Below are 13,688 nucleotides of genomic sequence, written 5' to 3' on the forward strand. Positions count from 1 at the left end.
GTAGATCTACTGTTTTTACTTTTGCATCGTGTAATGTACTGAAATGGTTCCTAATAAAGTTCCAGTTTACGTATCTGACTTTTCCTTCTGCTTTTCTGCAAATAACTTACTGTTAGTTCAATATGATAAATAATCGAGTAAGAATAAAATTTAACCAAGATAACAGAAAATAATAAAGTTAAATCTATCAAACCAAGAGAATTACGAAAGTAAGAAAACTTATTTTCTGATAAGGGTTTTGTGAAGATATCTGATGTTTGTTGATCAGTAGAAACGTATTCCAGATGAATGTTCTTCTTCTGCACATGATCTCTAATGAAGTGATGTCTGATGTCAATGTGCTTCGTTCTGGAATGAAGTACTGGATTTTGTGTGATTGCAATTGCACTGGTATTATCAGAGAATATAGGTGATTCAGAGGCTTGAATCCCATAGTCTCTTAACTGTTGCTGGATCCACAATATCTGAGAGCAGCGGCTTCCAGCAGCCAGATATTCTGCTTCTGCAGTAGATGTGGCTATGGAAGTCTGCTTCTTGCTAAACCAGGATATCAGCCTATCACCAAGAAATGGACAAAAACCACTTGTGCTTTTTCGGTCTAGTTTGCAACCTGCATAATCAGCATCTGAATATCCAATAAGATTTAACGATGAATCATTGGGATACCATAAGCCGACATTTTGAGTTCCTTTCAAGTACTTCAAAATACGTTTAGCAGCAATATAATGATATTGTTTGGGGTTAGATTGAAATCTAGCACAAATACAAACAACAAACATGATATCTAGTCTACTGGCAGTTAGATATAATAATGAACCAATAAGACCGCGATAGCGAGTTACCTCTACTGGAATACCACTTTCATCTTTATCAAGTTTAATAGATGAGCTCATTGGAGTAGAAGCAGCAGAGCATGCTTCAATTCCGAACTTTTTCAGAAGCTCCTTGGTGTACTTGGCTTGATTTATAAAGATTCCAGTCTCTAGTTGCTTAATCTATAATCCTAAGAAGAATGTTAATTCTACCATCATACTCATTTCGAATTTATCCTGCATCAATTTTCCAAACTTTGCACATAATTTGGGGTTAGTTGACCCAAAAATGATATCATCAACATAGATCTGTACTAAAAGAATATGCTTATTCTTGACTAATGTAAACAAGGTTTTGTCTACTGCTCCAATGGTAAAATCATGATCAATAAGAAACTGTGATAGAGTGTCATACCATGCTCTAGGTGCCTGTTTTAGACCATATAATGCTTTGTGTAATTTAAAAACGTGATGAGGTGAGAAATGATCGATAAAACCTGGAGGTTGTTCGACGTAGACTTCTTCTTGTAAAAGACCATTCAGAAAAGCACTTTTCACATCCATTTGATATACTTTGAAATTTTTGAAAGCAGCAAAGGCTAAGAATATTCTGATTGCTTCGAGCCTTGCTACTAGTGCGTAGGTCTCATCAAAGTCTATTCCTTCTTCTTGTCTGAAGCCTTGAGTAACCAATCTTGCTTTATTTCTCACCACTGTGCCTTCTTCATTGAGTTTGTTTCTAAATACCCACCGAGTTCCAATGACAGCTTGGTGAGATGGTCTAGGTACTAGAAACCAAACTTCATTTCGTTTGAATTGATTCAGCTCTTCTTGCATGGCTTCAATCCAACTAGGATCCAGAAGAGCTTCTTCAATTTTCTTTGGTTCATCCTGAGATATAAAAGCAGCATGTATTCATTAAGCATTTGCCTTCTGGTTCTCAAAGGAACTGCTGGATTACCAATAACTAATGATGTAGGATGAGATTTTCTCCAGATAAAAGGATTTAAAAGGATATCTTCCTGATTAGATATGTGGAGATTGTTCTCGACGGAACCAGTAGTGGGTTCCTGAGTATCTTCTGCTGGTATTGGTAGATCCAAAGTCTGAACTTCTGGTTCCACTATCGGAATGTCTGGTTCTGGATTTTGAAGATCCTTGATGTTTGCTTCTACATCATCTTCACTGTCAATTTCCAAGTGAATCCTATCTAGCCTGTTACTTAAATCAGATATGTTAGATATTTTAGGAGCACTGCTGTCTTCATCGAAGACAACATGAATCGATTCTTCAACATTAAGAGTTCTATTGTTGAAGATTCTAAAGGCTTTACTTACAGCAGAGTAACCAAGAAATAGTCCAGCATCTGATTTTGAGTCAAATGCAGTTAAATGATTTTTGCCATTATTTAGTTCAAAACATTTTCAACCAAACACATGAAAATAAGATACGTTAGGCTTTTTCCCTTTCCATATTTCATAAGGGGTCTGATTGTGCCTTTTTTTGACCATAGATCTGTTTTGCGTGTAGCAAGCAGTATTGATAGCTTCAGCCCAGAGGCGCTGAGAGATGTCTGCATCTGCTAGCATTGTTCTAGCTGCTTCTTTTAGAGTTCTATTTCTCCTCTCAGCTACTCCGTTTTGTTGAGGTGTTCTGGAAGCTGAATATTCACGATGAATCCCCTGTTCATTCAAATATAACTCAAGATACTTGATAGTGAACTCAGTACACCGATCACTTCTGATTTTAATGATGGTAGTAGATTTCTCATTTTGAATCCTTTTCAGAAGCTTAATCAAGAGGCTACTGGTTTGATCTTTTCCTGCTAGAAATATTACCCAAGTGAATCTAGAAAAATCATCAATAACAACAAGAGCATATTTCATTCCCCCTAAGCTCATGATGGGGATTGGACCAAAAAGATCCATATGCAGTAGTTCCAGACATCTTGAAGTTGATTTGCTATCTTTGTTCTTGAAACTTGATCTTATCTGTTTCCAAGCTGACAAGCAGAATAAACATGATTTTTAACAAAATTAATATCAGGTAATCCATCAACTATATTCTGCTTCTTGAGATAATTGATTGACTTGAAATTCAGATGATTCAATTTCTTGTGACATAGCCAGTGTTTATTGCTAAGAGAAGCAACTAAGCATGTAGGAGTATTGACATAATTTGAGTTCCAAGAGACACTGTAAGTATTGCCTTCTCTTTTTCTGGTTAACACAGTAGTTCCAGCAGAATCTCTAACTATACATGAATGCTTCTGAAAAGCTACAGAATAACCATTATCACATAGTTGACTAATGCTGATTAGATTGTAACAAAGATTGTCAACTAATAACACATCATTGATAGTTATGTTACCATGGATAATCTTACCCTTACCCATGGTTTTACCTTTTGAGTTGTCTCCAAAAGTTATCTTTGGTCCAGTACAACTCACTATCTCAGAAAGTAGGTTTTTCTGTCCAGTCATGTGTCTGGAACATCCACTGTCCAGATACCATGTAGAGTTACTGATTTCTGCTTTCTTCTGCTGTTCCTGCATACACAAATTTTAGTATCTAGTACCCAAATCTATTTGGGTCCAAGCCTTATCAGTCCTTTGGGGACCCACATTTGTACAATTCTTGGTGACCTTGTACTTCGGGTACCCAAAGATGTGTGTGCAATAGAAGGTCTGTTATTTCTAACAGTATGCATATTAAAATGTTGTTCCTCCCTTCTGTTTCTGTTTTCCAGTCTGTATCTCTTCTGAACAGGTTTAGAGTTGTAGTATAGGTGGTTTTTAACCTTCATAGGATGTTGTCTTCCGGAGTTGAATGCTTTTCTGAATCTAGAACTCTGGTCAACTTTTTCCTTAGGTTTAACGTAACCCAGACCATAGTGCATTCTTTTGTTCATCTGATTTACATTCTTTTCAACTGAAGCAGTAGGTACCTCTGGTTCCTGTACCACACTGGATTTCACAAAGTGAATGTATTTCCCTTTGCACATATCTAGTGTTGGCTTAGTATTAGTTTCAGAAGTGCCTTCATTATTACAAAAACCGAGACTACTCCTATCTCCTGATTGTTTTTGTAATTCTTGCATCTTTTCCAATGAAACAGAAGACTTGTTCCATGCATTTACCAGTAGCGACAACTTCTGGTTTTCAGAAAGCATCTTCTGGTAATCTGCTTTGGCTCTTTCATTCTCAGTTATTAATTTACTCATCTTAACTTGTAAATCATTACAGCTGTCTACTTGCAAGCAAGTTAACTTACTGTTCTGATTCTTTAAGTTCTGATTTTCGATCTTAACTTCTTCAAATGATTGAGAAAGTCTGGAATACTCTTTTACCATGTCATGTAGTGCATCAATCAAATCATTTTGTGTAAATTCATTTGAGTCAAAATCAAATACATCTTCAAATGTCTAGGTTGAGTCATTGTCTGCCATGAGACATTTGACTTCTTCTGCATCACTATCACTGGAATGGCTTTCTGAGTCAGATGACTCAGAACTAGAGTCCGCCCATTTGGATTTGCTTTCTTCGGCAATCATTGCTTTTCGATCTCTTCTGGTCTTTTTGTCATTTCTCTTGTGATCCTTTCTCTTTTGGTCATCCTTCTTTGGTTTAGGACAATCAGCAATGAAGTGACCTATCTTTCCACAGTTAAAGCATCCCATATCACCAGATGGTGAATCTTTCTTGAAGTTGCGATTGGGACCCTGATAAGTTCGATGGTTCTTCTTCATGAACCTGGAGAATTTCTTTACAAATAAGGACATAGCATCACTACTGATTTGTTCAGCAGTCTTCTCCAATGTATTGTCAATGATCACAGTAGGTAATGCCTGAGGTGCAACTGCAGCAGTAGTAGAAGAGGTAGTGGCAGTAGCAGTAAGAGCAGTAGCAGTAGCAGCAAGAGCCTTGGTAGGTAGGCTTGAAGGCTTCTCTCCACTTCTTACTTCCAATTCGAACTCGTAAGCTTTCAGATCTGCAAATAAGTCGTGCAGTTCCAATTTGTTCAAATCTTTGGACACTCTCATAGCCATTGTTTTAACATCCCATTCTCTGGGTAAGGCTCTCATCACCTTGAGGGCTATCTCTCTGTTGCTATGCTCTTTACCCAGAGCTGTTAGCTCATTAACCAGGCTACTGAATCTTTCATCAAACTCGTTTAGAGTTTCACCAGCTCTCATTTTTAGATTTTCGAACTTCTGCATTGCTACAGACAGTGTGTTTTCTTTCGTTTGCTCATTTCCTTCACATATCTGGATGAGCTTCTCCCAAATATCCTTTGCAGTAGAACACATTTTGATCTTGCTAAAAGTGTTCTTGTCGAGAGTTTTATACAATATATCCTTCGCCACATTATCCAGGTTGGCCTTCTTCTTATCTTCACTGGTTCATTCACTTCTTGATTTTTCAACCATCTGTGGTGCACCCTCAGTAACAGCAACAGCTGTATTAGGCTTTAATATTTTCAGTGGACCATCTGTGATGACATACCACATGTCATCATCTTGTGCTGCAAGATGAGCTTGCATTCTGATCTTCCAGTCATCGAAATCTTCCTTAGAGAACATAGGGATCTTGCTGAAGTGTGCCATTTGTTGTAGTTTTTCACGAACAAGAATAACCTGCTCTGATTCCAATTGTTGAGGATCGAAGTTGAGTTTAGAGGGGGGGTGAATAAACTCTACTCGTTTTTCTTTCTTTTCTGATGAGGTACTAAAATCCTGTTAGGGATAGTAGTTTATCTTGTGCGTACACTTTCACCTGATTACAATAAAACGTGCGGAAACAATCTGATGAAGTAGTTGAAAGACAATAAAACAGTAGGCAGCAGTTGTTTATGGAAGTTCGAAGATAAACTCTTCTACGTCTCCCCTTCTCCTGTTTCCAGAAAGTATAACTAAAAGACTTTGGATATTACAATACAACTCTTGTACACACCCACTTCAGAAGGACTTATACCTCGGCCTACTGAAACTCTTAGTTTCTCAACTCACAAAAATGCGAAACACGAAGTTCTGAAAAGATTCTTTTCAGATTACAAACTCTTCTTGATAAAGTATAAGTGATGTAAAGATTGTGAAGAGTGTAAGAATCAGTAGCACAAGATGATCTTCGAAAGATCAGATATTAGCTATGAAGCGTGTGCTACTTTTCTTTGTGTTGAACTTTAAGTACTCAAGGAATTTTGAGATTTGTCTAATAAGAGATAATAGCTTTGTTCCTTGAAAGATGATATTATGCAAAGTGTCGTGTCGTATAAGGAATTGATCCATGTATATATAATCGACTGAGTTCAACGTTCACAATCAGAGGATGTCTCCAGATAACTGATACAATCAGCTTTATTACCAAAAGAAGTTCCTGCAGAAAAGCTATAAAACAATCAGTCTTGTTTCATACTTAATTGGGTAAAGTGCATTAAATGATTCCGTAAAGTATTTAATGCTGCAATTAATACTAGTACTAGGAACTCTTTAACGGTAACAATAAAGATAGCAACGTTAGGAAGCGTCCTCTACTGTTTTGTATTACTATCCTTTCTACTGGTTTAGTTTTATTAGACCAGTAGCTTCTGATAAGTTAGTCTACTGTTCTGGTCTGCTGGTTTTAGTTAATCATCGCCACAATAAAATTCATGCCTAACATATATAATTGGCTATTTTCCATTTCCTCTACATTTGCATGCAGTTGGATTACATCATCTTAATTTTTGACATTATAATATTACTTTAGTTATTTCGATAAGAATTTTTTAAAAAAAATTAAACATGATATATGTTATAAACATGGATTATTTTTCACTAAAAAATGAACTTTGACACCAAAATTAATTAGTTTCGCGCACAGAAATATATTTACATATTCGAATTCGAGATTAAAATTAATCGAGTCGGTACACGTATGACTCAAAATAGAATTCATGCTCGATTTGTAATATTCAAACCTACTATGAATTTAATTAACGATAAGTTCCAATTATTGCACTAGGTTGAATATTAAACTTCAATTCTGTAAGTAGGGGTGGTTTTGTAGAACCCGAAAATCATATTTCGTATAAGCCATGCATAATTGCTACTATTTAAATTAAAAATGAATATTTTATATAAATATGAAATGTTTGATTTATTTTAATAATTTTAAGTCATGATTATTTATTTTAAAAGTAGATCTTTAATTTTATCTTTTCAGGATAAATACGCGAGGTCGGACCGGAGTTTGAGATTTGAGATAAGATTAATAATAAGAAAAATATTCTTAAATTTAATTTAAGTCAAAGAATGATTTAATTTAAAGAAGTATAATGTTTTAGGATTCATATAAATTAATTAGAGCTAAGTTATTAAATATAATTCTTTAGATTAATATTTAATTAATGCTTAAATTAAAATATGTAAACATATGTGGGTGAATTAATCTAGATATAAAATATTCAAGAAATTAAATATAACATTTAAATACTTAAATTGTTAACCATGCAATGCCATACAAGAGTTCATTTTAAATTAAGGTGTAAATCCACTAAATTATATAATAGATGTATTAAACCTCAAGCATTTAGAATACAAGATTTAAACAATAAAATACCATGCAAGTTAGTAATAATAATTTTGGGTCCAACATTTAAAATATTTCAAAGGTTGGTAACTCTCAAGTCAAACCATCTCTAATTGCACTTCATGGTGTATTCATTTCCCATTTTTGTAATTCACTAAATAATAGTAAATTAAATACTAGAACCCACATCATTTTCCTCAAACCATTATCTAAACAAAGTATCGAGCACATGCAGTAGGAATAAGAAACAAGAAACCAAGGCAACAAGGAATGAGAAGACATTCAAAAAACCATTCACCTCCTTCACTTGTAACTCCCATTTTAATGTATGTTATGACCCATTTAACACCACTTATAACATTCATCTTCATTACTTACATATCCTACACTAATATGCTCGAAAAATCAGAAGGAAACAACTGACAAAAATCGTGAAAGGCATCGGCTAGCAAGGGAATGAGAATCATTTCAAAAATTCTTCAACTTCTTGACTTGTAACTCCCACCTTAATGCATATAATGGCACCTTTAAGACCTCTTGTAACCATCACCTCCATTACATAACACTTCTCCATCCCTGTACCGAAATTATCAGAAAAAACAGCAACTTAAATCGAGCAATAACAGCAGAAACAAAGAAGGGAAAACCAACTCCGACTCCGCCGCTCGTCTTCGTCGTATTGATTTGTTTTTGTGTCAAAACAAATTCCAGGCATGTATATATTATTCCTTTGCTCTGCAATCAAGTTATATTAGCTATTTTAAATCAGTATATGTTCATAAACCAGGTGACAAAACGCATTTTGACAGCAACACCCTTGACAAATCTGTACAGCATCTCGGTTTTTTTTTATGGTGCTTCACGGCTACTGTAATTTTGTTGGTTTCAGGAGTTGTTTCGATTCCAGGCTTTCATGACTGATTCTAGGCATAATTTAGAATGTGTTATGGTGTTTTTCGTTCATTTGTTTCAGTCCATGCCCTCACAAAACGAAAGAATGACAACAGAATTTCCCTTATGTGCATAATGGGTCTCGGTTTGGCCATTGAGTGGGTAAGGTGAGTGTGTTCGAATCATGGCTGTCCTAGGGACTGTAGCCATGGTTAGAACCCAACCTTATCATGTCTAGGAAGTGACCAAATCAGTTTCTCCAAGCCTAGTTCACAGATCATTCAGATTTTTACAGCAACATGTCAAGTTTCCCACGGTTCTAAAATTCTGTTTTTTTTATGAAGGTGGTTTCAGTTTTGGTGTGTTATTTGGATTATGGTTGGCTTCTAGCCCATAGCCATGATTCATACAACTCTCCATCATGTCTAGATCGAGCTAAGGTCGATCAAATGGCCCTTGGAACGAGACAAGACAGTACAATATTGCGATACAAAACACTACACAACAAGTGAGCTCTCGGTAAGAGCTTGATTTTGTCCTAGGTATTGGTTTGGGTTATGGTTGGCTTTTAGCCCTTAGCCATGGTCCAAGCCATCATTAGGATGTTGGTATGAGTCTCTGGTTGATGGTTCAAGCCCACGGCCATTTGTTTCATCTATATACCTCATGCACACGCCATAGCTGCTACTGAAATTTCTGTATGTGACAGCAATTGTGAGTCCGATTCAGAAGGCTTGTGTGAGTTCTTGGTGGGCTTTTAGCCTATGGCCTTGGACTGGACACTACCTTAATGAGTTAGGAAAGTCGTGTTTTTGGTCGTTCGTGATTTGGTCGAGTTTAGAGCTCGTACGAGAATTTACGGTGAAAGGTGCCAAAATGACTCTCGAAAGAGTGTTTTATGTTTTTTTTTTAGTTCCATTCACCTATTTTTTCGTGTTTTACAGTCATTATGCATATTATTCAGTATGTTTGGAGTATTTTTAATCATGGTTAAACGTCGGTTTAATATTGGTTCCGGTTGGTACATGCCATGATTAAGAATCAAGTTGTTGGTCCGAATCGTCTCGTTTTTGGTTCAATTGTCAAGTTTTGGGCAAGTTAAGATTTATTTCATGTGTCACATATTAGAATTAAGTCGCAGCAAGCCTGGGAACGATTCAACTCATCCGGTAAAAATAAGGTTATAATTATATTACGTGCATAAAAATATAAAATGTTTATTTTGAGATATATGCTATATGTCTTGTGGCCACCTTACGTTTATGGGTCTGGAAGTCAGTAGGCGCGACCGAGGACCTCTCTGCCCGGTGACTTATGACCGGTTTATGATTATGTATGGGTAAAGACATCCAGTCCAAGGGCTGTGATTGATCTCTACCGCCCAGTATACTGTGGTTTAGTCTGATCAAGCGCTTACGTTATGTTATGGGCCACTTGCTTAGAAACATTATCTCTACCAGAAAAATAATGATATGTTATGACATAACTCTATTGAGCAAAGCTTTTACGTATGATTTTCAGATATGCACGTAGTTATAATTATTCATGATACGATTTTCACCGTACGCCTTAAGATACATTATTTTTACATTGCATGCGGTTTTATGATATATTTACTTATTATTCACGATATATATACATGTTGAGTCTTTAGACTCACTACTCGACTGTTGTAGGTATTGATGAGGTCGAGACCGCGGGGCGGAGACCAGTGAGCGATCTTGGGACAGCAGTAGTAGACCCGAGGACCTCATGATTTAATTTATGCACCTTTTATCATTCAAACTCGATTTTAACATGTCGGACTATTTTTAAATTACTGTTTGAAACACTATGTTGACTTCCGCTGTTATTTTGAGGTTATGTTATTTACATGTTTATTTTATAAATTGGGCAAGATATTTATTTATTTAGAAATTTTTTAATAATTCAGCCAAATTATGAATACGAAATATGGGCCTTTTCAGTTGGTATCAGAGCCTATGATCTTGTAAAGGGTTGTACTACTACTTCTCTCGAGAAGCTCATGAAGTCACGTCTTCGGTCTGTAAGTTTTACGATTACGCATTTCGTTTAAAGCATGGAATATTTTTTTACATCATGATTGCTTGAAATATTTTTTTTCAAGGTTACCATTATGCGTTATTTATTTAAATTTAAAGAAAATAGTGGAATTATGCATGTTGGTTATGTATGGGTTATAAATATGGAACAGCATGCCTCCAAGACGCCGTGTTGGACGCCCGAGAGGTGATGATGAGCGCCGTCATGAGGACGGTGAGGATGAGAGAAAAGGGGAGAACGAGGAGAGAGATTTACCACCACCCCCTCCACCAGACATGAATGCCCAGATGCTAGCTGGGATGACTCAGTTCTTCGCACAGTTTGCGGGGAACAATGCAGTGGGAGCCAGACAGACGGGACCAGAGGGTATCTATGAGCGGTTCATGAAGATGCGACCAAAGGAATTCTTAGGGACGTCCGATCCTATGGCTTCCGAGGGTTGGATTAAGTCTCTTGAGGTTATTTTCGAGTTTATGGGGCTTGAAGATGGAGATAGGGTTCGATGTGCGACCTCTCTGTTCGGAGGAGACGCTCGCCTATGGTGGGAAGGAGCATCAGTGGCTTTGGATTTGACTACTTTGAGCTGGGCGCGCTTCACAGAGGTATTCTACTCTAAATATTTTACTGAAGATGTGCGTTCAAGGTTGACCACAGAGTTCATGACCCTGAGGCAGGGAGACTCGACTGTTACGGAGTTCATCCGTAAGTTCGAGAGGGGATGTCATTTTGTACCCCTAATTTCTAATGATGCTGGAGCTAAATTGATGCATTTTATGAATGGTCTGCAGCCGATCTTATGCCGTGATGTTAGGGTGGCTGGCCCTACTACCTATGATGATGCTGTTTCCAGAGCTCTAGCGGCAGAGCAAGACCAACATGATATTGAGCGTGATCGCCAGGGTAAACGACCATTTCAGGCACCACACCGTCCTCCTCAACAGCAGCATCAGAATAAGAGACCTTTCCACGGTCCACCCAGGAACAAAGGACCACAACAGCAACAGCAGGGAAGAGCAGTCCCGAGGACAGTGGAGTATCCAGTCTGTGCCAAGTGCTCACGTTGTCATACTGGGACTTGTATGTATGGTTCGGGAAAGTGTTACAAATGTGGTAGTACTGACCACATATTGAAGAATTGCCCTAAGAAGAATCTGCCTACCCAAGGCAGAGTTTTTGCTCTACATGCTGCGGAGACTAACCCGGAGACGATGCTTATGACAGGTATCCTAAATCCTTAAGTTGTATTTGAAGTTTAATGTTTTGGGTTAAGATTTTTTAACTTAGAATTTATGATAGGATTTCATGTTCTAACCAGTGTTAGCTACGGGGATTTAGGTTAGAAGAACTTGACCTTTGCATGTTTATAAGCATAGTTCTTGTAAAACTATTGGGTTTAGCATAATATTCCAATCTTTCAGGGAGAATCTTTATAGCCGGTTCAGCTATGAAAGCCTTGATAGATTCAGGGGTTACTCATTCGTTCATTTCAGAAACCTTTGCAAATTCTCTCAAGATCAAATCAATTGGGCTAGACATAGCGTATTCAGTAGCATTGCCTTCTGGAGAGGAGATGACAGCTACTAATGTGATCCGAGATATAGACCTTGAACTTCATGGTAATCTTGTGTATGCGGATCTGATCGTTCTGCCGATGCAGGAATTTGATATAATTCTGGGGATGGACTGGCGATTGAGGAACCGAGTTTTGATTGACTTCCAGCGGAGATCTGTTCTAGTCCGACCGCCTGGGATGGAACAATTCTTATTCGAGCCAGAAATGTATTTTAATTTACCGCGTATGATATCTTGTGTCCAGGCTAGGAAGCTCATTCATAGAGGGTGCCGAGCATTTTTAGCTACTCTTGTATCTGCTCCCGAGATGCCCAAACAGTCACCATCCGACGTTCCTATTGTCCGGGATTTTCTAGACGTTTTTCCTGACGACGTCTCTGGTTTACCACCTGTGCGAGAGGTGGAATTTTATATTGAGCTCATGCCAGGTACCACACCGATATCGAAAGCACCATACCGATTAGCACCGACAGAGATGGCAGAACTCAAGAAACAGATTCAGGAACTTCTGACAAGGAGTTCATTCACCGAGCTTTTCGCCATGGGGCGCACCGGTCTTGTTTGTGAAGAAAAAGGATGGTTCGATGAGGCTCTGCATTGATTACCAGGAGTTGCACAGAGTTACAGTGAAGAACAAATACCCACTCCCGAGGATTGAGGATTTATTTGACCAGTTGCAGGGAGCTTCAGTATTCTCCAAGATTGATCTGCGTCCTGCTTATCATCAGCTGAGAGTGAAAGAAGCCGATGTTCTCAAGACTGCTTTTAGGACTCGGTATGGCCACTTCGAGTTTCTTGTGATGTGGTTCGTTTTGACGAATGCGCCAGCGATTTTCATGGATCTCATGAATCGCGTATTTTAGCCATATCTTGATCAGTTCGTGATAGTATTCATAGATGATATTCTCATCTACTCAAAGAATCAAGAGGATCACAGCCGACATCTGACCACAGTATTGCAGACCTTACAAAAGCACAAGCTATTCGCGAAGTTCAGCAAATACGAGTTCTAGTTGGAGAAAGTGGCGTTTTTAGGCCACGTCGTTTCCAGCAGTGGTATTGAGGTAGACCCGGCGAAAGTTGCAGCCGTCAGAGATTTGGTTGTGCCGCAAAATGCATCAGAGATCCGTAGTTTCCTTGGGCTAGCAGGATACTATCGGAAGTTTATTCAGGGATTCTCCTCCATCGCAGCTCCTCTCACGTCATTGACGAAGAAGAATGTTAAGTATGTGTGGAGCGAGGAATGTCAGAAGAGCTTCGATACATAGAAGCAAGCTCTTATTTCAGCGCCAGTGTTGGCCATGCCGTCAGGACCCGAGGATTTTGTTCTGTACACCGATGCTTCGAAACTCGGGTTAGGCGCAGTATTGATGCAGCATGGGAAGGTGATAGCATATGCTTCTCGTCAGTTGAAGATTCATGAGAAGAATTTTCTTACTCATGATCTAGAGTTGGCAGCCGTAGTATTTGCATTGAAGATTTGGAGGCATTATTTGTACGGAGAGAAGTGTCATTGCTTTACCGACCACAAAAGTATACCACAAAAGTATCAAATACTTCTTTACACAGAAAGAGTTGAATATGCGGCAGAGGCGTTGGCTGGAGCTAGTGAAGGACTACGACTGTGACATTAGCTATCATCCTGGTAAAGCTAATGTAGTTGCGGATGTGTTGAGCAGGAAAGTCGCAGGGATGGCTCATTTGGTGGTTTCGAGACCTTTTCAGTTAGAGATGCAGATGTTTGATCTAGAGACATATCCTCGAGGTAGAGTTCCTCGTCT

This window comes from Primulina eburnea, chromosome 1, assembly GCF_022965805.1.
Source record: "Primulina eburnea isolate SZY01 chromosome 1, ASM2296580v1, whole genome shotgun sequence".
NCBI classification, from domain to species: Eukaryota; Viridiplantae; Streptophyta; class Magnoliopsida; order Lamiales; family Gesneriaceae; genus Primulina; species Primulina eburnea.